This window comes from Armigeres subalbatus, chromosome 2 (assembly GCF_024139115.2).
Source record: "Armigeres subalbatus isolate Guangzhou_Male chromosome 2, GZ_Asu_2, whole genome shotgun sequence".
NCBI classification, from domain to species: domain Eukaryota; kingdom Metazoa; phylum Arthropoda; class Insecta; order Diptera; family Culicidae; genus Armigeres; species Armigeres subalbatus.
In genome coordinates, this window is record NC_085140.1 from 96,568,093 (window position 1) to 96,593,705 (window position 25,613).

Genomic DNA, 25,613 nt, shown 5'->3' on the forward strand with positions numbered 1-25,613 from the left:
AGGCTACGAGCGCAGCTATTTCTGGAGGAGGGATTTCGTCCATGTCACCTGGGAAGTATGCCGAGACCACCAAGATCTCTCTACTCCCTCTGGCGGAAGGTACCTCCATCCTGACCGCTACGATGTCCCTTTTTATGATTTCTGAAATTGGAAAGTATTTACAGTTGTTATGTAATAAAATAGCCGCTCTAGGAGAAAGCTGGCTGTCATCATATACCAACTTACATGAGTGTTGTGGAATACCTTGTATTCTGGATTTATTGACCCATGGCTCTTGAATGAGGGCCACGGTTAAATTCTCTTTGGTGAACCTCCGACAGAGCACACCGTGGCACTCTCAGCATGGTGGAGGTTCACTTGCAGAACTTTAGTCGCCATTTCCGGGGTTCCCTTTTTCCGGACGACGACTGTCCGGCTTTGGATGTTGCGGATCATCAGGATGTCGTTTGATATTACAGTTTGGGTTTCTCTCTTCCCTGTAGCAACCTGGCCCGCCAGTTTCGCCTCTGTGGTCAAACTGTCGGTTTTGCACCCCTTTGCCCTGTTTAGATACCTTTGGTTTGGTACCACTAGAGCAGGGGGTCGCATGTAAGCTTCGAGCTTTTCCTTTAGAGGCGGACAGAATAGCCTTTATGGTGCTTTTGGGGTGAGATTTACTAACCTCGCCCGAACCGGAGGCTTCCTCAGATTTCTCTTGGGTCGGGCTTCCAGTTAGCCGATCCTCGCCCGAACAGGAGGCCTCCTCAGATTGCTCTTGGGTCGGCCTTCCAGTCGGATTGGCGGTAGCGGCAGTCGGTTGATCTGTAATCTTCCTTAGTTGGATTTCACCAAATCGGTAGTTGAGGGTGTATTTGGACTTCTTCAACTTTTCCATCGACGCACCCTCTACTGTGAAGATCCATTCAACATGAATATCTTTCAGAATGGATCGTTTCACAATACGCCAATTAGTTGTTGTGATGTCATTTTGGCTTTCTATGAGAGCCTTTATTCGGTCGTCATCATAGCTGGAGCTTTGTGGGAAGAATGCTCGGATCATCTCTGGACGTGGAATCGCCACTTCGTCCATTGCCATCAGCTCTGCACCTTCCCAGGGTTTCATGGATGGGGATATTCTCTTTAACCACTCAGCAGTCTCTTGATCCTTACAGATTAGAACCATGTAACCGGACTTGTAGATGAGGTTGTTGAATTTGGGTTTTATTGGCTCGTTTCGCTGTTGAACTACTCTGAGCAGGAGTGTTTCTTGTAGAAGGTCTAGCTGGGCTGTAGTGAGTTGGACGGTGGGAAAGTCCGACCTTCACGCTTTTGGCCATATCACTGTAGCTGATACCAGCTGCTTTCCTCATGGGTGGGTTTTGTTGTCCAGACACGTTTTTCTGAGGCGCGCGGTTTGAGGACTGTTGGGCGCGCTCTCTCGGATCCAGATGGTGCTTCACCCTTTTTTGTTTGGGGTCCTCTGTGGCGGATTTGTCTAGGTCGTTTCTCGAGCGTTTTGAGGAAGTGGGCTCGCTCTCCTTATTCAGGATTATGGACAAGGCCTCATTCCGGTCTTTTCCCTTCTCCCGGAGAGTTCTAAGCTGCTTCCTCTGCGAGCGTGTGAGTGTGGGGATTTTCTTTCTCGGAGCACCCTTGGCTTCCGTAGAACCCTTGTTATCTTCGGATCCTTTGCTACTTGCTAAAGATTTTTGGGGGTTGATGACGATCCTTATACCATCATCTTCGTTATCTTCCATGTCCAGCAGGTTGGAGTCGGTCGATGAGGGATTGTAGATCTGGATCAGCTTTGTCGAAACATGTGCTGCTCCGGGAGATAGGCGTTGAGGGGCAGGATATTTCCATCTTCTCCTGCGAACTACTGAGTAGCTGGTCTTCGGTAAGGCCAAGCTGACTCAGAGTATTCTCCACTTCGCTCTCACACGACTGAGAGAGGCAGTCGTCACCTGGAGGGTTGTTTGTAGAATTTGTACTCATTTTTGGTCCCACGAGTAGCTAGGGAAATAAATGTCCGCTGCACCAGTGCCCCGCCGTAGTGCAGTAAGGGCTGCTTACTGGGGTGTTCGCCCTGGTGCACCCCAGGCTCCGTTCATGATTGAGCATGTTTAGAACCCCTCAACCATTCAGCCCTCGGCACGGGTCGCATGACACCTTGGCATTGGGGTTTATTCATTTTTGCTTTACACGATGGCCATGAATGACAGCCATCGCAACCTTCCTCCTTTACCAGGGCTTAGGACCTGTAGCTCAAGTTCTCAATAGCTTCACAATGTTTCGGACATGCAACTACGGAGAACCATCATTGCTAGCGGAGTTGAGAGTCGCAAATCGTTAAATTTGAGTGAATATGAAAGGATTTTGCACTACCAAATATTATATATTAACAATATAGTCCACTCTAGCTAAAAACGGGCAAACACACGACGCTCCAGCGTATGGCGGTCGAACTGGTTCTACAGCTGGTACAGCTGGTTCTCCCATACTAAAATCCAAGATGGCTGAATCGTGAATTTGGCAGATTAGAACACCTAGTGGTGTGTTCATCTTGGTCTGGATGCTGTTGGAGATCGCAGGCAAAACCACTAGTGTACACAGGGGGGCCAAACAGATATAGCTTTCATAAATCTTAATCCACAAACATCAAAAAGGTATCCCCATGGTAGCGCTAGACGTTCACTTATAGAGGTGGTTGATCGAGCCGTCACACGAAAACTCAATGTCTCAATGTTTAACGATGACGAGCATTTCTAAACCAATTTTTATAAAGAATTACGTCTGTTTGTCTGTGGATACACTGTGCCCAGAATGCCAAGAATGTTTCCCACCAGAAAACATCCTAGGCCGGACCGAGAGTTTTTAATAGATGAAAACCTGGGAAAACAAATTTTCTAAATTAAATTAAATGGCGAATTAAAAGTTTTTAATTGCCCAAACATGTTTGGTTCGATCTAAGAAAGCAAAATATCGATTTTGAGCGAAAACAAAAATAACATAAAGAAATGTGATTCTGAAGTTTACTACTTTTGTAAATGTTACTACTGCCTACGCTTGTTAACTATTGTATGAGGTGAACCTATATTAACATATATAACTGATTTCTCACCTATAGCTTCCTTCTGAAGTAACCATTCGTTGATTGGAACATGTTCATCAACTAGGGTAGAAGCCGTGATATTGATAACAAAACATGATATTACCTTGTTTGAAATAAGAGTAAAAATAACAAGCGAAATAATAATATCAGGTTTTGCTATTAACAAGAACAAACTAAAAGCTCAAGATATTGATAAGTTCTTGTTAATGGTAAAACCTGATATTTTTATGATATTTCGGTGCAAATTTTTGTTATTTTCGCTTGTTATTTTTACTCTTATTTCAAAAAAGTTCATATCATGTTTTGTTATCAATATCACGTTTTATTGTTAATGAGCTATCATCGTCTACCCGGGAATCAACAAACGCTTAAGGGACGATACAAATATGCATTGTAATGCGTCAGACAGACACGTTATACCATAATTTTAACTACTAAAAAACATTGACAAAAATGAAAACTTATCGAGCGAGCATAGTCGGCATATGCTCATAATTACCCAAGTAACATTTTAAGTTTTATAACGCTCTTGAAGGCCAAAATTTACGCTACAAGAGTGTTATACTGCCTATGATCGCATATTTGTAACAATCGACAAAAGTAGGCATGGGAGAAATGGAAGGATAAAGTTTGTGATATGCATAAGTATGGAAATCTAAGAAATTTTCTAAAAAATTACAGAAATTACTTAAAAACTTTTTTTAGTTAAATTCTTCGCTAGCAACATCAACATTACTTGTTCTTTGAGTACAAATTAATTGCGTAAAATTTCGTTCGAGACACAAGGCATACCGGCGACAACATTTTTAAGTGTTACTGTTATGCGGTCACTTTGCTCAATGTTACAAAACAACTTGGTAGTTTTTTCAAGTTTTGCAGAACATACCTTCTGATTTCATCTGGCCAACTCAAAGAACCAACAATTTGAAGACGATTCATCGGCTTAGCTCAAAATCGAAAAAAATGCAAATGTTACAAATATGCGATCATGGGCAGTATAACACCAATATAAAACCAAAATGTTACTAGGGTAATTACACAGTCCTAGCTATCAGCACTTGATTTATCAATAGAATTTTGATTATTCCCAGCCAAGATTACGTTACTCTTCTTTTAATAACAAAAATATAATCGTTTCTCACGATCCGTTAGAACACTTCGTATCGGGTCCATGCACAACGACACGTGCCGTCAGCCTTATACTGCGAGAGCGACTCACACGAACATGCTCTCTCATAGCTTTCCATTCTCGCCACAAACATCCGACATCTCCCTGTTGAACTTTGCGGGAAAATCGATTTTCCACTAACACAGTTAAGGCACAGCTGTCACCAGTTGCGAGTGTGATGGTGAATTCCGTTAGGTGGTTCTCCCTACCGACTGCTGTATTCTGGCAGAATGCCTTCGCTGATGGGTCGTCCACTGTCTATACTCTAGTCAGCCCATCAGACTTTACAACTACTGGCGAATGCGTAGGAACGTAGCTAGTGGTGCTTGACAATGATATTGATATTGGGGCTTGAGAGTTTGGCTGGGGCCGAAAGATAGACGCGATGCCATGGCATAACAAGAAATGCATTGGACAAACCACCTAGCAACCTACCTAAGATCGAAGGGACGCGACGCGACGATGGTCGACCCGACGCTTGGAAACTTCATTTCCAGCTTTCGTCGTGTGCGTCGCCCTGATTCCGGAAGGAAGACGCCTGCCGTCGCTGGGATGCACTGCATGGTGTAGGGGTATGTAGTATAAGATTTGTTACGTACTGCAAAAGCAACTTCGACCAATCCAATAAATAAATTTATACGTTTCCATTATATGTACTGGAGCAAAGTCTGAGATCATGATTAGAGCTAATAGTAAACATATTTTGATTTTGACATCAAATTGAAATAATAATTTGCAGTTGATTTTTAAATTATATTAACTGATATTAAGCTGATTACAGTAAGATTTTTCTGCTATACGTTTTGTTATTTTAACCGTTAAAACTACTAAAAAGATACCAAATTGAGCAATCATAATCGGCAATTACACATCATCAAAACAAGTTATCGTTCTTCTCTCAATCTTTACTTGGGTATCAAATAAATATTAGGTATGCCTATACATTGTGATTAAAATTAGAACATTTATTTATTTTCCATGTTCTCAAGCTATAAAATAAATCTAAATCGTAGAAAATATCGCAAATCCTTAGCGTGGCCCCTTGCTATAACGGTGCTAGTTATGCACTCAATACCCGACTGAAAGAGGTCATTGGAGCGGGTTCTCTTACTTATGCATTCCCGATATGCATTATAATAAATTTCGAAGTTGTTGGTCCTGAAAATTTTCCGGCTTCTTATCCTCAAGAATGCTCGCTGCCTCTTGGATACTTCTATATACTTTCGTCATATAGGTGTCTTCCTCTCATGTACATCACAGTGAAGCAAGCGTAAATAGGAAAATATGCAGAAAACGTAAATATTTTTCCTGTGCGAATGTGCCCCATTATGCTAATGCGGATGGCTAACAGAAAAGCAAGCGCGGGAGCCTATTGATTCATGCACGATTGAGCGGAAAACTATACGCATTTGCATTTCCAGACAGTCTCTGTGGAATGCAGCAGGATGGATTCTATCGCTTACTTAATCGTGCACATTCAATTATTTAATGTAGGTATTTTGCCGAATTTGCATAATTCAGTCCTCCGGCTCAAGGTTGAATTTCCTTCACGTACTAACGTACAGGCGGAATGACGGGCACGTGTTAGCGAGCGATTTTCGTCGAAAATGGAATAAGTCGGTGAGTGTTGAATTTTCCACTGCATGCGTTTAATGACGAAGAACACTCATTGCTTCATGTTCGTATTATACTCATTCAACAAAAGCGTGATTCACGTAGGATTTCCCTGAAAAACTTGAGATACTTATCTTACACAGATTTACTTGCGAACGAGTAAACAAACACTGGTATTAAGATTTCTTAGAATTGAACGGCTAGGCACAGAAATCAATTGCTCAATCACTTAAAAGGTTAAAAACAACTAAGGACGATCTTTGCAATTTAAGGTTGAAAGACACTTTTGGAACACACATGAATTAGTGGCTGGGTCAATATAAGTCAAATTATGTATGAAACTAATCTAATCTAAATCCAAATACAATCCAAACCTAATCCAAGTCCAATTCAATCCAAATCCAATACTTATCCAATCTAAATCCAATCAGAATTCAATTCAAATCCAAATCATTCCAAATCCAATTCAAATCCAATCCATATCTAATAAATATTCAATCTAAATCCAAATCCAATCCAATTCTAATTAATATTCAATCCAAATCCAGTCCAAATCCAATCCAAATCCAGTCTAAATCCAATCCAAATCCAATCCAATTCTAATTAATATTCAATCCAAATCCAGTCCAAATCCAATCCAAGTCAAATCCAAATTCAAAACATATCTAATCCAAATCCAAATCCAAATCAAATCCAATCCAATTCTAATTCAATTCCAATCCAAATCCAATTCAAATAAAATCCAAATCCAAACCAAATCCAATCCAAATCCAATCCAAATCCAATCCAAATCTAAATCCAATCCAAATCCAATCCAAATCCAATCCAAATCCAATCTAAATCCAATCCAAATCCAATCCAAATCCAAACCAAATCCAATCCAAACCCAATCCAATCCAAATCCAATCCAAATCAAACCAAATCCAGTCCAGATCCAGTCAGTTCTAATTGGCATTCAGTCCAGATCCGGTCCAGATCCAGTCAGGTCAGATCCAGGTTCAGAACATATCTGATCCAGGTCAGATCCAGTCAAATCCAGTCCAGGTCAGTCCAGATCAGTCCAGATCCAGTCAGATCCAGTCCAGATCGAGTCCAGATCCAGTCCAGGTCAGTCAAGATCCTGTCCAGATCCGGTCAGGTCAGTCCAGATCCAGTCCAGGTCAGTCCAGGTCCAGTCCAGATCCAGTCCAGATCAGTCCAGATCCAGTCCAGGTCAGTCAGATCCAGATCCAGTCTAGTATGTAAGTCCAGATCAGTCCAAGTCTAGTCCAGATCCGGTCAGGTCAGTCCAAGTACAGTCCAGATCCAGTTCGGTTCCAGTCGAAGTCAGATCCAGGTCAGTCAGGTCCAGATCCAGTCCAGATCAGTCAGATCCAGTCCGGATCCAGTCCAGATCTGATGCAGATCCAGTCCAGGTCCAGTCAAGATCGGTTTAGAGTCAGTCCAGGTCCAGTCCAGGTCAGTCGAGTCGGTCAGATCCAGTCCAGATCAGTCCAGATCCAGTCAGGTCAATCCAGATCCAGTACAGATCCAGTCCAGATCCAGTCCAGGTCGGTCAAGATCAGTCCAGGTCAGTCAGGTCCAGTCCAAGTCGGTCAAGTCGGTCCAGGTCAGTCCAGATCCAGTCCAGATCAGTCCAGGTCGATCCAGTCAAATCAGTCCAGGTCAGTCAGATCAGTCCAGATCCAGTCAAGATCAGTCCAGATCCAGTCCAGGTCGGTCAGGTCAGTCCAGATCCAGTCCAGATCCAGTCCAGGTCAGTCCAGATCCAGTCCAGATCCAGTCCAGGTCAGTCAAGATCCAGTCCAGATCCAGTCAGGTCAAGTCCAGATCCAGTCAGATCCAGTCCAGGTCAGTCCAGGTCAGTCCAGGTCAGTCAGATCAGTCAGATCCAGTCCAGGTCAGTCCAAGATCCAGTCCAGGTCAGTCCAGATCAGTCAGATCCAGTCCAGATCCAGTCCAGATCAGTCGGTCAGATCCAGTCCAGATCAGTCCAGATCCAGTCCAGATCCAGTCCAGGTCAGTCCAGGTCAGTCAGATCCAGTCAGATCCAGTCCAGATCAGTCAGATCCAGTCAGGTCAGTCCAGGTCGGTCAAGTCAGTCAGATCCAGTCCAGATCAGTCCAAGTCAGTCAGATCCAGTCCAGATCCAGTCAGGTCAGTCCGATCGGTCCAGGTCGGTCCAAATCCGGTCAGATCCAGTCCAGATCAGTCCAGATCCAAGTCAGTCCAGTCCAGATCAGGCCCGGATCCAGTCCAGGTCAGTCCAGGTCAGTCCAGATCCAGTCCAGATCAGTCAGGCCAGTCCAGGTCAGTCAGGTTCAGTCCAGATCCAGTCCATATAAAGATCCAGTCAAGTCCAGTCCAGTCCAGATCAGATCGGATCCAGATCCAGTCAGATCCAGTCCAGATCCAGTCCCAGTCCAATCAGTCCAAATCAGTCCATGTCAGTCCATATCCAGTCCAGATCTAATACAGTCAGTCCAAGTCCAGTCAGATCCAGTCCAGATCCAGTCAGGTCAGTCAGATCCAGTCCAGATCCAGTCAAGTTGGATCCAGATCGGATCCAGATCTAGTAAGTCGGATCCAGTCCAGATCCAAGTCAGGTTCAGATCCAGTCCAGATCCAGTCGAGATCAGTTCAGATCCAGTCAGGTCAGTCAGATCCAGTCCGGATCCAGTCCAGATCAGTCCAGATCAGGTTCAAATCCAGTCCAGATCCAGTCAGATCAGTCCAGGTTCAATCCAGATCAGTCAAGTCGATCCAGATCCAGTCAGATCAGTCAGATCCAGTCCAGGTCAGTCAGATCAGTCCAGATCAGTCCAGATCCAGTCCAAGTCAGTCAGATCCAGTCCAGATCCAGTCCAGATCAGTCAAGTCGATCCAGGTCAGTCAGATCCAGTCCAGATCCAGTCCAGATCCAGTCCAGGATCCAGTCCAGATCCAGTCCAGATCAGTCCAGGTCAGTCAGGTCAGTCAGATCCAGTCCAGATCAGTCAAATCCAGTCGATCCAGTCCAAATCCAGTCCAGATCAGTCAGATCAGTCCAAGTCAGTCCAGATCCAGTCCAGGTCGAGTCCAGATCCAAGTCAGATCCAGTCCAGATCCAGTCAGATCCAGTCAGGTCAGTCCAGGTCAGTCAAAGATCCAGTCCAGATCCAGTCAGATCCAGTCCAGGTCCAGTCAGATCAGTCCAGATCCAGTCAAATCCAGTCCAAGTCAGTCCAGATCCAGTCCAGATCCAGTCAGATCCAGTCCAGATCAGTCCAGGTCAGTCAGATCCAGTCCAGATCGGTCAGTCGATCCAGTCAGATCCAGTCCAGATCCAGTCCAGATCCAGTCAGGTCAGTCAGATCCAGTCCGATCAGTCCAGATCCAGTCAGATCCAGTCCAGATCAGTCCAGGTCAGTCCAGATCAGTCCAGGTCAGTCCAGATCAGTCAGATCCAGTCCAAATCCAGTCCAGATCAAGTCCAGTCAAGTCCAGTCAGATCAGTCCAAATCAGTCCAGGTCAGTCCAGGTCAGTCCAGTCAATCAGTCCAGATCCAGTCAGATCCAGTCCAGATCCAGTCCAGATCCAGTCAAAGGTCAGTCCAGTCCAGTCCAGGTCAGTCCAGTCAGTCAGTTAAGTCAAAGTCCAGTCAGGTCAAGTCAGTCAGGTCAGTCCAGAAATGATCCAGATCCAGTCCAGATCTGATCCAGCAAGTCAGATCCAAGTCAGGTCAAGTCAGTTCAAATCCAGTCAGATCAGTCCAGATCGGTCAATCGGTCAGTCAAATCCAGTCAGGTCAATCGGTCAAGTCCAGTCCAGATCAGTCAGGTCAGGTCAGTCCAGGTCAGTCCAGATCCAGTCCAGATCAGTCCAGATCCAGTCAGGTCAGTCCAGTCCAGTCAAGTCAGATCCAGGTCAGTCAAGGTCAGATCCAGTCAGTCCAGATCCAGTCAGATCAGTCCAGATCCAGTCCGATCAGTCCAAGTCCAGTCCAGATCAGTCCAGATCCAGTCAGATCCAGTCCAGATCAGTCCAGGTCAGTCCAGATCCGGTCCAGGTCAGTCCAGTCGGTCCAGGTCAGTCAGGTCAGTCAGGTCAGTCAGTCGGTCAGATCAGTCGATCAGTCAGATCGGTCCAGATCCAGTCCAGGTCAGTCCAGATCCAGTCCAGTCGGTCCAGTCCAGAGTCAGTCCAGATCAGTCCAGATCCAGTCCAGATCGGTCAGATCCAGTCCAGATCAGTCCAGGTCAGTCCAGATCCAGTCAAGATCCAGTCCAGGTCAGTCGGTCAGTCCAGATCAGTCCAGATCCAGTCAGGTCGATCCAGGCCCAGTCCAGGTCAGTCCAGGTTCAGTCCAGATCCACTCCATATCCAGTCCAGTCAAGTCAGTCGATCAGTCAGGTCAGGTCCAGGTCAGTCCAGATCCAGTCCAGGTCAGTCCAGATCCAGTCAGTCCAGGTCAGTCAGGTCAGTCCATGTCCAGTCCATATCCAGTCCAGATCTGGTACCAGATCAGTCCAGATCAGTCCAGATCCAGTCAGGTTGGATCCAGATCGGATCCAGATCTGATGCAGATCAGTCCAGATCCAGTCAGGTCCGGTTCAGATCCAGTCCAGATCAGTCCGGATCCAGTCAGATCAGTCAAGGTCAGATTCAGATCAGTCCAGATCCAGTCCGATCCAGTCAGGTTCAGTCCAGATCCAGTCCAGGTCCAGTCAGATCCAGTCCGATCCAGTCCAGGTCAGTCCGATCAGTCCAGGTCAGTCAAGATCCAGTCAGATCCAGTCCAGATCCAGGTCAGTCCAGTCCAGATCCAGTCCAAGTCGTCAGTCCAGTCAGTCAGTCCAGATCGATCCAGATCAGTCCAGATCCAGTACCAGATCCAGTCCAGATCAGTCAGGTCAGTCCAGATCCAGTCCAGTCCAGTCCAGATCAGTCAGTCCAGATCAGTCCAGATCAGTCCGATCGGTCAAGATCCAGTCCAGATCCAGTCAGATCCAGTCGATCAGTCCAGATCGAGTCAGGTCAGTCCAGATCCAGTCAGGTCAGTCCAAGTCAGTCCAGATCAGTCCAGATCCAGTCCAGATCCAGTCAGATCCAGTCCAGGTCCAGTCCAGTCAGTCAGGTCCAGTCCAGATCAGGTCAGTCAAGTCCAGTCCAGGTCAGTCCAGATCCAGTCCAAGTCTAAGTCCAGTCAGTCAAGTCAGTCCAGATCCAGTCCATGTCGATCCAGTCGATCCAGTCAGTCAAGATCCAGTCCAGTCAAGATCCAGGTCAGTCCAGATCCAGTCAGTCAAGTTCAAGATCCAGTCCAGATCCAGTCCATGTTCAGTCAAATCCAGTCCAGGTCAGTCCAGGTCAGTCAGGTATAGTCCAGGTCAGTCCAGATCAGTTCAGGTCCAGTCAGATCCGGTCGAGTCCAGTCCAGATCGGTCAGATCAGTTCAGATCAGTCCAGGTCAGTCCAGATCCAGTCCAAGATCCAGTCAGATCGGTCCAGATCCAGTCCAGATCCAGTCCAGGTCAGTCCAGATCCAGTCAGGTCAGTCCAGGTCAGTCAGGTCAGTCCAGGTCAGTCCAGATCCAGTCCAGATCCAGTCCAGATCCAGTCCAGATCAAGTCCAGATCAGTCCAGGTCAGTCAGATCCAGTCCAGATCCAGTCCAGATCCAGTCAGGTCAGTCCAGATCCAGTCCAGGTCAGTCCAGATCCAGTCCAGATCAGTCCAGATCCAGTCCAGGTCAGTCCAAAGTCAGTCCAGATCAGTCCAGATCCAGTCAAGATCCGGTCCAGATCAGTCCAGATCCAGTCAGATCAAAGTCAGTCCAGATCCAGTACGGTTCCAGTCAAGTCCAGATCCAGTCCAGATCAGATCCAGGCCCAGTCCAGTCCAGATCAGTCCAGTCCAGTCAGTTCCAGTCAGATCCAAGTCAGATCAGTCCAGATCCAGTCAGGCCCAGTCACTCCAGGTCCAGTCCAGATCCAGTCAGTTCCAGTCCAGATCAGTCCAGATCCAGTCCATGTACAGTCCATGTCCAGTCAGTCCAGTCAAATCCAGGCCAAGTCAGTCAGGCCAGTCCAGTTCCAGTCCATGTCAGTCAGGTTCAGTCAAAGATCCAGTCCAAGATCCAGTCAGGTCCAGTCCAGATCCAGTCAAAGATCGGTCCAAATCCAGTCCAGATCCAGTCAGATCAAGATCCAATACAATCCAATACAATTCCAATCAAATCCAAATCCAATCCAAATCAAATCAGTCCAATCCAATCCAAATCAAATTCAAATCCAATCCAAATCCAATCCAAATCCAATCCAATTCCAATCCAAATCCAATCCAATCCAATCAAAATCCAAACCAAATCCAATCCAAACCCAATCCAATTCCAATCCATATCCAATCCAAATTCAATCAAAATCCAATCCAAATTTAATTCAAATCCAAATCCAAATCCAATCCAAATCTAATTCAAATCCAATCCAAATTAAATCCAATCAAAATCCAATCCAAATCTAATCCAAATCCAATTAAAATCCAATCCAAATCAAATCGTATCCATGTGCGATCATAATCAAGTTGGAATATTCCATTTAGTTTCACTATGTTGTGATTTTTACAAATACGAGATTCGACACCAAGTTTCCACGGCGAAAAAGCTTATGCGTATTTGTATTCCGTATCACCCTTGCTTTTTGGAAAATTGGAATAAATTCTCCGTTGACTGCTACTTGCTACGGTAATGGTACTTAGTTCTATTGGTAGTAACTGGTAAATATTTAGAAGACAAACATACTATTGCAAAATGTGTGTGATTTCAAGGTACGATGCGTTGTGAATTTCGCAATTATTCAAACTCCACGCTGCTTCCATCGTCGAAATAACTTTCTACTTCAAATGTTTTATTAAAGTTTGTTTGAATAACTTTAATAGACTTTCATCAACAATACACTCATATTAGTACTTATGCATCCGTGTGCATAAGTTCTGGCAGCGTTCTTGATATCGAATCGACCCACATTCCTAGTAACAAATTTGTCTCCGGTGTCGGTTTCCATAAAACTCTCCAGTTATCAAATTCCATTCTGTGCATCGATGTTCACATCAATCAATTACTATTTTGTTGAAACTGGATGCAAATTTCACCGGAAAACCCTGGTGAAATATCCAACAGAAACCGTCACCACTGCTACCACACACACATCTAAACAAATTGGTCGAAATCAGTTCAAACTGCCGCCCCCCAAAGCTGCCGTAGAGCTCCAAGAGTTGCCATTGAACAGAAAGCCACATAACTCGGTCCTGCCTGATGCTGTAGATGTAGATTCGAACGTATACTCTTCTTCTCTATCTGACGCTGCCAAACTAGGTCACAAACCACCATCCATTCGAACTCGGTTGGTGTAGGAGAAATACGAAAACACATTTCAGTTCCCTGCTGCGGCACTTATAAGTAGATATATGTTAGGAAAACCGTGATAAAATGCACCTCTTTCACTATGCAAATTTGAAACATAAAATGCTTTCGATATGTATTCAGATCATACATTTCATTATCATGAACGACATTTAAATCTATGACTACAGTCCAAACAGCATATACTCCGATCATTTTGTACCAACCTTCCATGCAGCAAGTTAGTTAACGTTGATTTATGGATAAACAATATGAGGCGGTGACGGGCACATATTGAACAAAAACAAACCACCGTGCGTCTCCAGTGAGGCAGCTTGTTATGCCACCACGGAGAGCAGCATCTTCCCCATTGTGGCTGTGCAACCGAGCAGCTGAAAACTTTCCCGTGTGCGTGCTGCTGAGCCGTTTTCGGTGCCAATGCCAAACGCTTTCTCCGTCCTAAACATTCTTGTCTGCGAGTGAACGGTTTCAAGATATTTTGTTGAGTGTTTTTTTTTTTTGTTTGTACGGAGATATGCCATCGATCTGCCCATACGATCTGCGTTAACGAGCCAGCAAAGAAAAATGATTGCGGAAAGAAACGAGTTGCGTGTAGACAGGCACTTCAAAGTAGCGGCAAGTCAGGTGAATTTCGGTCATAAAACATTGAAATTGCGTTCTGCCAGGTTTGCGTTGTCGTTAGGAACTTTTATGGTACGGGAGGATGCTTATCTGTGTGCTATCAGAACGAAAAGTTTTGTTTGTTGGTTGGAATTACTTTCCGGATAAAGTGGTGTTTTTATCGAGCGTGAAAGTGAATAAAACGAATTATATATAGATCAATATTTTCAACCAACAGTTGGTAAAATATTCGTACAATTGCTGTTGGTAATTTAATATCAAAATTGTTTTTGAAATGGTTTTCTCTTTCAACTTTCGTTTCAGGTGCGGCACTACGATGTTAATATAGCTGGCAAAATTATTCAGGTTGTCGTATGAACATTAATTCCTCAAAAACCTTCATGTATTATATGTCAGTGTATCATTAGTATCTTCTACTAAATAGGGTTTTATGTTATTGTGTATTGAGGCTATATACTTTGAACATTTTTTCAAAATTCTTTATTAAAGAGATCTTCAGCCCAAAGCTGACTTGTCTCTTTTAAAATTAGATTTTGTTTGTAAATACCTAATATTGATCACAAAATAGCTTTCTAAATTTTATCGATTTTTGACAAACAAGCTTGTACTTAAACAATCGTACATTGAGGGGCACCGACAGGCTGAATAATCTTTCGTAAATTAGACACTACTATGAGGAACGGTGATGACGATCAACAGAAAACAAATAAGGCAAATTAATTGCATATTATTCGGCAACTCGGCCGTACGAAAACCCTTTTTTTGTTAAATATCTTGGCTTTGCATATGCAGTATGCACAGCCAAGATATTTATCAAAAAAATAAGGCAAAGTTGCTTCATAATGGCCAAAACCGCAACCGTCATTATTGCTCCTCTTGCAAGCTGCCCGGAAGAATCGCCTCAATCAAACTACCACCAGGATCTGATAAAGCTCCCTGTCTTTTACTAAATTGTCTGTTTCAGAAATTTCATCACCTTGAGGTTTTGTTAGTTTCTTTTCATTATATTTTATCGGTCAGCTCACATGAACTAAGGTCAAAGTAGAACTTACCAATCGAAAGCAATGAAGAATGGAACCGTTTTCAATCGCCGAACAATAATTGTAAAGGTTTAAATCGCTGTTATTTTGCCTATCTTGTTATGATATGTCCCACACTATCATCCAAGCTGTTCCTGAGTGGGCGTTAGGCAAAATAACATCGATGTTAAAAGTCTTTATTCTCTGAAGCCTCTCTGGATACTTTCACCTTCTATTGAATAAAAATTTGTTTGCGATATCTTTCATTGTTTCCGATTGCTATCTTCTACTTTAAGGTAATTCGTGTAAGCATGTCTTTTACTTAAAAGAAAAAAATCGTACTTCTTCACGAGGCGACTTATTTTGATCAGAGCGGATTTCGTGCTTAAATATTGTTGGCTTATCTCAACAAACCTGTAAGTTGCTCTTGAAGGCCTTTCAAAAATTACGTAACGCTGAAGGGGGAGGAAGGACGGACTTCACTCATTTAGATTATCCGCCAAGCAAGAAACGAAGAACTCCACACAATACAATTATCCACTCCCGCTTGCTTAAAACCAGATTTTAAATAAGTGCATTATCAAGGATTTTAATTTAGCAGAATCGCCAAATGTGGTGTTAATTCAACTAATAGTCAAGCGGGAACCTCCAGGAAAACCTTTTGCCTGCGATAGTTCAGCACAGTTCAGTGACTGACAACCAATTGCCCCGACTATTTTGATTATTTTTAATTCTATTATCAGTATCAGGCCTACTTCAATGGTTTCAAAGCCATTATTGATTGAATACACGCAGAAAAAACTACGTTAAAAACAAACATATTCTAGGTAAATCCAAACATAAATTCAGTTTGTTCTGGCATCAAAATAAATCTGTTTGGAACAAACATATTGTTGCATTTGAAGCGAACAAAAACTTTTATTGAATCAAATGTGCGTTCCAAGTTGTTTTAACTAGCTAAATGTTTGAAGCAAACATGGATATTATTGTTTTGGTTTGACCCTCATAATATTTTCTTATCAATTCTACCAATTTTCATATTCTGGTAGCATTTGACTACCAGATTTCACAATTCAAACGTTCATATTTCATTTACTTACCTTTCTGTACCTAAAAAACATCCCTATCCTCAATTTGGAAGCAAGAAAACATATGCTTCTATTTTTGCTCCTGCTGCTCTGCTGACTTCCGATCGGATCCGATCCGAACTCGAGGTTTTGTTTACTTTTGCAAGAGCGAGCGAGGGGCTGTCCACTAGTGTATGTATAAAACAAACAGGAATTCAATTTGGTTTTAAAAATAAATATGTTTGATTCAAACATATTACCATTTTGGAAATAAACATGTATATTTTTGAAGCAAATGGATGAAATTTGTATCCGTGTATTTGCTTAAAATAAACGGCAAGTACTATCTCACTTATACAGTCTTATGGACTGTATGTCCTCTAGAAAATTTGTAACATCTGTGAAAATGGTCAGATCACGGATCTGAGCATGAAGTGATTATCGTGATCCTTACCTACCTATACCTGATGATGGTCGTAAACTACATGTTGTCCAGAGCAAAACCGAATGAACGCCATACAATATATCGCTCGTTCTTGGGCCACCAATCTCCAGTCTCCCTGCCTGCACACCGACTGTACCCGCATCTTCCTCGTTTACACACTGCCATCAAGTGCGGGGTCTACCCCGGAGCCAACGTCCTCTTCCAGGTTCTCTACCAACCATCACTTTTGCTGGTCTCTCCACCTGCAAACATACTACTTGTCAAGTCTGCTAAAATCTCTCGTATTTTATTAGCCTGCCGATGACTGCATTTGTATACACTTGATAAAACTCTTTATTCATGCGTCTGCGTCATTAACCATTTTCCACCACGCCGTCAACTATTAAACGCAGTATTTTCCACTCAAACATTCTGAGAGCTCGATAGTCTGCATCATTTAACGTTCATGTATCATGGCAGTACAGGGCGACTGGACGAATCAACGATATGTACAGAGCTAGTTTTGTCCGTGTCTGTAAGCTGCGAGACTTCAGCTGGCTACGCAAACCGTAGATTGTCCTACTTGCAGCCGCCACACGTCTTTTCACCTGGCGGCTAACGTCATTATCACATGTAATGAGTGTTCCAAGATATATGAATTCGACCACAACCTCATATCGCATCCCATCCATTTCCACCTCGAGACCAATACCGTTTGTGCTGCCACGTTAGGGTGGTCGGTATTGGTTATTTTTGACAAATACCGGTATTCGGTATTTGGTGGAGTCAATACCGGTAATACCGGTAAAAACCGGTATTTGTGAAAATTTCAGAAATAAGAAAAACATTTGGTTTGAACTTGAAAACTTGGGTGAAAAACAATATTTATTGATAAACTTGAAGTGTAGAAACCATTGCTTGTTGAGCTGGGCAAAGTGAACATAACATACTGAACAATTCATCATCCGCATTGGATTTTGTTGACAATGTTGCCAGCTGCTGAGAATGCCCTCTCTGGTTCAATCGAAGTTGAAGAATAATTCCAAAAGCGTCGAAAATCAGTCTCAAGTACTTGGCCTTAATCCCTTTAGATTCATAGTAGAATATTTTTTTACGAATTGCTTGCAAAGATCCTGGCGTCAACGTGATTGCCACCAGGAAAGCAAGTATTTTGCTCTGCTGCAGTCTCTTTACGAGTTGTTCTTTCACCGATAAACCAGAAAAAGCGTCCATAGAGATATCTTCTATGCACCGGTCGTCAGGTGTGGTCATTGCCTACGCATTCTGCTCTGATGCACAAATGATTAGACGTTTCAAGATCTCATCCACTTGCTTCATCAAAGATGGATGTCTTGAAGAAAATGCCAAAATCATGTCTGATCAATTATTTTTCGGCAGGATAATTTAGAAAAGCAAACAAAGCGTCTTTTAAATTCGTTCTTTGAGACCATCGCAACGGCGGCAATTTCTGTGGCTTTACTTGATAATTGCCACGTCGACATAGTAGTTCTACAGCAGCTTGAACAGGTTCGAGGGCTTGAATTATTTCACCTACCGAAAACAAAAATCATAGCCACAGAAGATAAGTTTGGATTGCAGCTTCAAATCGATCAAAGTTTTATGAACGGCCTCCTGAAACTTGGTGTCAGCTGCCAATACAAGTTCTTTTCCGAATTCAGAACGAATATATTTTGATCTCCGGAAGAGAACTAATACAGCACTTACCGTTTTCACAATTTCTTTAAAGAAAAAAGTCATTGGCAATTTGATATATGGCTAAAAGAATAGAGCAGCATTTATGTTTAATTACGATAATGATCGATTTTTGCGGTAGCGTGAATGTCGTCTATGATGCTTACTTGTGCAAATGTTCAATCATGCGCGCATTCAATTGTTGTTAGTGTTTGAGGCCCGGCGAATCTTTAGCTTAACTGAAAACTATTCGAGATTTTTTATACACACAACAAAATTAGAAATACTGAAAATACCGGTATTTTCCGTCTCTTAAACCGATATTTTCGGTACTCAAAATTCACCGGTAATACCGGTATTACCGGTTTCGGTATTACCGGTTAGACCACCCTATGCCACGTTCTCTACCTGCTACCAGGTACTTAGTTTTGACAGAGTTTATCATCAGTCTTATTCTTTTATTCTCCCGTGTAAAAGCCTCTGTCACTACTCTGTGATCAACAACAAAGGTGTAGATGTCATCCGCAAAACCAAGGGGCAAGACTTGTTGCTTTGGTCACCAGATTTTCGAATTACAACTTCCAGAGCTATGTTGAATAGCAAATTAGAGGGCGCATCGCCTTCACTAATTCAATCATGTGTCCTGAGCACCCCCAACGTCAAAGATTGTCATCCTGGGCATCTGCTCTGCTTCAGTCTCGATCTGGGCCCAGGTCAGATTTCTATCGACTTCCCTTATTTCTATATTGAGACTTCTTCGCCACGAGCCCATGGGTCTGCCTCTGCTATATCCTGCCGGATTCAAACCCAGTGCCTACATGCTAATTTCATCTCCGCTCTTTCGTAATATGTGACCAAACCACTTCCATTTACGCTCTCGAATTTATATCTGTTGATATCGATTTTTGATGGCATCGTCGATGGAGCTCAGCATTCGAGATCCAGTTGTGAGGCCACCAGACCTGAATTATAAAACGTAGACATCGCTTGAAGAATACTTGCAGTTTCTGCGTGGTCTCTGCTGATACACACTAAGTCTCACTGACGAATAAAAACACATATTTCACGTTAGAGTTGAATATTCGAAATTTGGTGCGTTGACTAATCTGATTGGATCTCACAACAGCAGCTCTAGCCTTCTTGATCCGTGCTCCTATGTCAGGACATTTACACAGCAGTTTTTCTGCTGTGTCCTGTGGTTCCACCCTTCGAAGCCAATTGGCTGCCAATACATTTTTCGGTTTTCGACCTTCTCCACTGCTTGCCTGGAAGTGTTCCCGGGAGCCTGATTCCCTCAGGGGACCGGAGAAATTTCGATTAGCATCGAAACTCATCTTGCGACATGTCCAACTCCATGATTTTGAAAGACAATACATGAATTTTTGAGTGATTTTGGACACATTGGCCACGTTCGGGAGTGTTCCCGGGAACCTGGTTCTCTCAGATAAGCAGTCAAATTTCGATTGGCTCCGAAACCCATCTTGCGACATATCAAACTTCATTATTTTGCTTGTGTTTCAAAATCATGGAGTTTGTGTTTCAAAATCATGGAGTTTGTTTTTCAAAATCATGGAGTTTGATATGTCGCAAGATGGGTTTCGGAGCCAATCGAAATTTGACCGGATTCCTGAGAGAACCAGGTTCCCGCGAACACTCCCGGACGTGGCCAATGTGTCCAAAATCTCTCAAAAATTCATGTTTTGTGCATGTCTTTCAAAATCATGGAGTTGGACATGTCGCAAGATGAGTTTGGATGCTAATCGAAATTTGTCCACTTCCTTGAGGGAACAAGGCTCCCGGGAACACATCCGGACGTGGTCAATATATCTAAAATCTCTCAAAAACTCTTCTATCCAAAAACTCTATCTATTGAGCTTGTCTTTCAAAATCATGAAGTTTGATATGCAGGATGGGTTGCGGTGCTTATCGAAATTTGTCCGTTTCTCTGAGGGAAACAGGCTCTCGGCTACACTTCCGGATGTGACCAATGTGCCCAAAACCTCTCAAAAACTCGCCACCGCCCCTCCCCCAACCTCTCAAAAACCACGCCTTCCAACCCCCGCCCCCCAACAAGAACTACTTGGAATACAAACATATACCAAGAAAGGGTCACGCTACTTGTTTATTCTTCGATAACTGCCTCCATTACGGAGATTGATCCGAAGATCTTGACTGTATGGAGTTCGTAGACTACCTGGAACTCACGACAACAACAAGAACTACTTGGAATACAAACATATATCAAGAAGGGGTCACACAACTTGTTTATTCTTCGATAACTGCCTCCATTACGGAGATTGATCCGAAGATCTTGACTGTATGGAGTTCGTAGACTACCTGGAACTCACGACAACAACAAGAACTACATGAAATACAAACATATGCCAAGAAGGGGTCACAAAACTTGTTTATTCTTCGATAACTGCCTCCATTACGGAGATTGATTCGAAGACCTTGACTGTGTGGAGTTCGTAGACTACCTGGAACTCACGATAACAACAGGAACTACTTGGAATACAAACATATACCAAGAAAGGGTCATGCAACTTGTTTATTCTTCGATAACTGCCTCCATTACAGAGATTGATCCGAAGACCTTGACTGTATGGAGTTCGTAGACTACCTGGAATCAACGACAGCAACAAGAACTACTTGGAATGCAAACATGTTTTAATAAAAGGTCATTGGATGACCCGGACCATATGCTGTGAAAGCATTATATGCTAAGCACCATAAAGAGCATGTACCGTTTTTCAATTTTCACGATAGACCTTTGGTTACGTTAGCAGACCATAAGATCTTATTCCAGGGATTTTTTGGATGACTGAGGCCTTACTCCAGGGGTTTTTGGAGACCCAGAATATATACTGTGAACACCGACTATTCTAAGAAGCGCAATGAGCATGTAATATATTTGAAACTGGTTGATAGTCCTTCGGTTACGTGTGTAGACTCTTAAGCCTTACTTCAAAGATTTCTTGTATAACCATGGACAAAAGCGGTAAACCTTGACAATGGGCAAAAAGTATATGAGTTTCTGTTTCCAAAACTGTCAAAATTATCTAAATCGGTTGAAAATTGTTAAAGTTATGAAAATATCAATTTATGGGAACACGGGTACCCTGTCGGCCATCCACGTGGTAAAAAAATCAGTTGCCCCTCCCCACGTCCCTCCTCACTGTATCTCACTCTAACGTGATTTTCTCACAGATGTTACATTTCATGGAGTTCTTAGATGTCTCCGAGTTTCAGCTTTCAGCTATAAAAATTCATTGAAATATCACCACTTGAAGTTGAAAAAGGAACACGGGTACCCCGTCGGCCGCATAAGGGTTAAAAAGCCCCAATTGCGGGGGGCACCTGTTCTTGTTTTACACAGCTATGCGAAAAAAATATGGTCCCCAATATGAAATGAGCGAGAACAACACGTTTTATCAAACCCCATCGGCGAGGGCCGCCTATCCGAATCAGTTTTTTTCTAACTTGTATACAAACGCGATAGTTTTGTTTTCATGGCTTGTTATGATTCGAAGAGGTTTTTGCCGCTCTTTTATCGTTGTTCGTTATCTATTGAGAGCATTGAGAGCGATTTCTGCAATCCCTAAGTCATTTCGGCTCCCGGATATTATTCTTCAACTCATGTTCGTAAAGTATTGATTATAATGTGTCGCAAGCCGCAATTGTATTTTTATTTTCAATTTGACTGTCACAGGATATGCCTCCTAATAACAAGTTCCGGAAGGGAGAACAATTCCCAGACTGATTAGAAGAAGTTCAATTATGGGCAGAACTTGTTCGGCATTCATCCCAGAGTTGACCAATCACAGTATTATGGAATTTTAACAGCATAGACTAAAGAGCTGAGCAGAATGGATACGTTTGCGTGCGTTTTGACAGTTTTACCATGGGAAAACTGTCAAAACGTACGCAAACGTATCCATTCTGCTCAGCTCTTAAAGATGTAGTCGGCAATATTGATCAGTAAAAAACACCTACCCCAGTACAACCGAGAATAACTCCGGGACCATAAGGTCAACTTTAAATGTGTGCCACTAGTCATAATCTAGAAGCCTATCCGGTTCTGCTGGCAGAAAATTATACAAACTTTTTTCGCAAGTTATTTTCAATTGTGTTTTTGCCTTTCTCGTATCACTTTAAATACAAACTTTTGATAGAAGGCTCGGAGACCCTTTGTATTTATACCAGTCTGTTATGTGTGTATGTATGCCCGTATATGTGTGAATTTGTACATTTTTTTGTAGACACACTTTATGGAACTTAGCATTGACCGAATTACTCGCAACAAGTTCCATTCGACGGGAAATGCTGACCTATTGTTTTGCCCATTGTCCCAAATTGGCTAAATTAGAATATGACTAACAAAACACGCTAAAAACACACACATGTAGCTCTATAACTTTTTCTAGTAGGTCATTTAAATTTGAAATTGACTTCGTGAGAGCCGAATTAGTGTCCAATGACATTAATGGAATGACATTGAGTGATATTTTTTTTATTTCGCGCTCATGTCTCACACTTTGTTTGTAGAACAATGATCTGTATGACAAAGTTCTGGGCAAGGATCGATCATTTAGTAATATGCGTTTGATCATTTAGTAGTTTTTGAATAACTCATTCCAGAAGCTGAATTTCAAAATTTGTTGTATGGTCGACTTCTAGTGCGAAGATTTTTCTACAACTCTGCCTAATGGTTCGTTGTTGGAATTCAACCAATAACGGAGTTATAGCACTAGTTGCAGTAACTTAAACTAAATGATTGGAATTTTGTTTTCATTTAGTCTAAGTTACTGAAACTATAGCAATAACTCCGTTACTAGTGGAATTTAACCAATGAATCATTAAGCAGAGTTGTAGAAAAACCTTCACACTAGAAGTCGGCCATACAACACATTTTGAAATTCAGCTTCTGGAATGAGTTATTGACAAATTACTAAATGATCGAACGCATATTACTAAATGATCGACAACATTCTTGGTTCTGGGATCCTCTAAGCATTACATGTTAATCAAAAAAACTGAATTTTATATAACTTTTGGGCATATAACAATTCAAAAATCCAAAAATTTCTCCTAATAAACCTTTAGGTGAATTACTCGTTACCAAATGTTTCATCACATTTTCCGTTATGTTCTTCTCCAACTCCACCAACCGCCTCCCATGCGAGTATATACCACGGCCAAGAACGATCTCCCAAATTTTCCGAGTTTTCCAACCCGCTGAGAGAGGGAGAGAAAACCCGTCTTCGTCGTTCATTGCCGCCGAAAAGCGATATCCCCACGAATTTTCCACCAAGCTCGCTAGTTTAGCTCCGACAGTCTGCACAGTTCGGATTTCGCCTTCGTCGTGGCCACACGTCGTCCTCGTCCAAGTCAGTCAAAAGTGCGCACCCACCACCGGCCATTGTGTGTGGTGGTCGGTTGCCGCCCGTCTCTCGCGCCTTTCGCGTCTCTACCTGGTGGCAGCACCCGTTCGTACATCGTCGTCTATTTCTGTGTGGGTAGATGCGTGAGTGCTCCCCCAAAACGCTATCAGCAGCACCACAATGTTGATTGCAGCCAGCGTTCGTTCTGATCTGGTTGGAGCTCACGGCGATTGGGAGTAGATTTTTAGGTAGAAAGTGTGTGCAATTTGCAGTGCTGCGAATGGTGCAAAAAGAAGCAATAAAGCAATAGATCGTGCCGAGGAAAGATGGTACCTTGCAGACGGGGAAACGTGCTGGGAAAGTAAATCGTGGTTTTCGTGCGAATTAGGATTGAATAATCGCCCTGGATCAAAAGGGTTGAGGGTGGGGAAAAAGTGAGTTTGTGGAATGGAAAAACGTGCCGTGCATAGAATTTAGGCTGAGGTAAAAAGTGAGTCCTGATGTGGGGACTGATGGGTTCCTGTGCAAAGAAGGGATTTAATTATGCGAAACCGACGGTTATCGATGTGTGTGGGAGAACCCGGATCTTGGTTTTACGATAATGCACTTATTCGTAGTGGGGATTCCCAGTTGCAATCGATTGGCGTTCGGTTTTTCGCAACTGGAAATCGATTGATTTCGCAACGTTAAAGGATGTTGGCCTCAGTGGAAATGCTGTGATGTGATTCTTCCCAAATAAAAAATGCACTTTGCATCGAATATTCGTAAGTGAGTATGAGTGTATGCATTGGCAGTGGGATTTATAGCGCCAATAATTCAAGCCACAGAAGCAACGATAATAAGGAAGCATCACCAGTGAATGTGTGGTTTTATTTATAATTTGGTTGCGAATTCTAGATGCCATCGGAAAGAAAAACGTAGATGAGTAGCATACAGTTTTAAAAATAGTTCCAAGTGAAGTACAGGATAACACGAAGCAAGCGTTGAAAGGCAGATGAATTATCGCACTTACCAACTGTGTGTACCTACATGTGAGAGAAGAAAAAAAGAGCTGTCAGTCTGAGTATGTGGAAATTTCGAGAACACCAAAATCTAAAGTGACAACAATTATTTCCATTAGTGGCTGAGAAAAAAATGACACAAACAATGCCATTTTTGCACGTTGTGGGAAAACAGATTTCGAAGATGGACAAAATAACGATCATAATTATCAGCTAATAAATTTGAAAAAAAAAATAAACAGTCATACCTACCTCATTTCTCGGCAGTCCGTTTCATCCTAATCACTTTCGAAATATTAACTCACAGTTTTCAATATATAAACAACGAATTTATTTAACTGACTGGTTGTATTTCTCATTATGCTCAAACATGAGAAAATATCTATTTCGATCTAAAATATTTGCGTTGTTGGAAATGTTGCAAAGTAAAGCGGTAAAATAACAAAAAGCTGTATACTGACTAGTTTAAAATCGACCCATTTATTTGACTATCAAACTTATAACAATTTTGTTATTTATAAAATGTTCTCTAAAAAACCTAAATTTAAACTAAACCTTAACATAAAAATTTTACAAAAATTAAAAAAAAATGAAGTTCCAAATATAAATAAAAAAATATATGAATTTAATTAGTAACTCAAAGTTAGAAGTTAGTAATTTAGTAGATTCCAACAGTCGAGATTTCGGAAAAAACTTCCAAAATTCGATAATTCCCTTGCCGATGATTCGATGATATTTTACTGAATTTCGATAAAGTTGATTTCTTACCGTGATCTCCACAACGACTACCGATGACTCGGTAAAGTTAAACCACAGACAAACAGACATAACACATTGAACATTCACCCATCAAATTCATCGTCATTTAAACACTAACGACATCTGTTGATTTCAGTTAGTTGGGCAAATCACGAACCAGATGGCGGTAGTGAGCAACTGTCAAACTCGAGCAAATCCGATGCGCACGCCACAAGTGACCGATTGACCAATTAATGATTATTTGAATTGATCAGTAAATCAGTGAACGATGGAAATTTGACGAGTGTTATGTCTGTTTGTCTGTGGTTAAACGTAAGTTTTCATCGAGATTCGTCGAAATCATTGCCAAGATCTTGGAAGTTGGATTCTCGACA

General features: G+C 42.5%; 1 protein-coding gene across 13 annotated transcripts in view; it reads left to right on the forward strand.

The window, feature by feature from the left end:
- The window catches only part of LOC134210198 (protein encore), a 246,325-nt gene that overhangs the window by 86,295 nt on the left and 134,417 nt on the right, over window positions 1–25,613 (forward strand). For 2 of the 13 annotated variants that reach the window (XM_062686224.1, XM_062686233.1), the window contains exon 1: window positions 23,740–23,969. The exons of 1 other annotated variant lie outside the window; for it this stretch is intronic. The gene's annotated coding sequence lies outside the window, so the exon portion shown is untranslated. 10 more of the 13 variants (XM_062686235.1, XM_062686236.1, XM_062686234.1 and 7 more) reach the window with 9 other exon arrangements.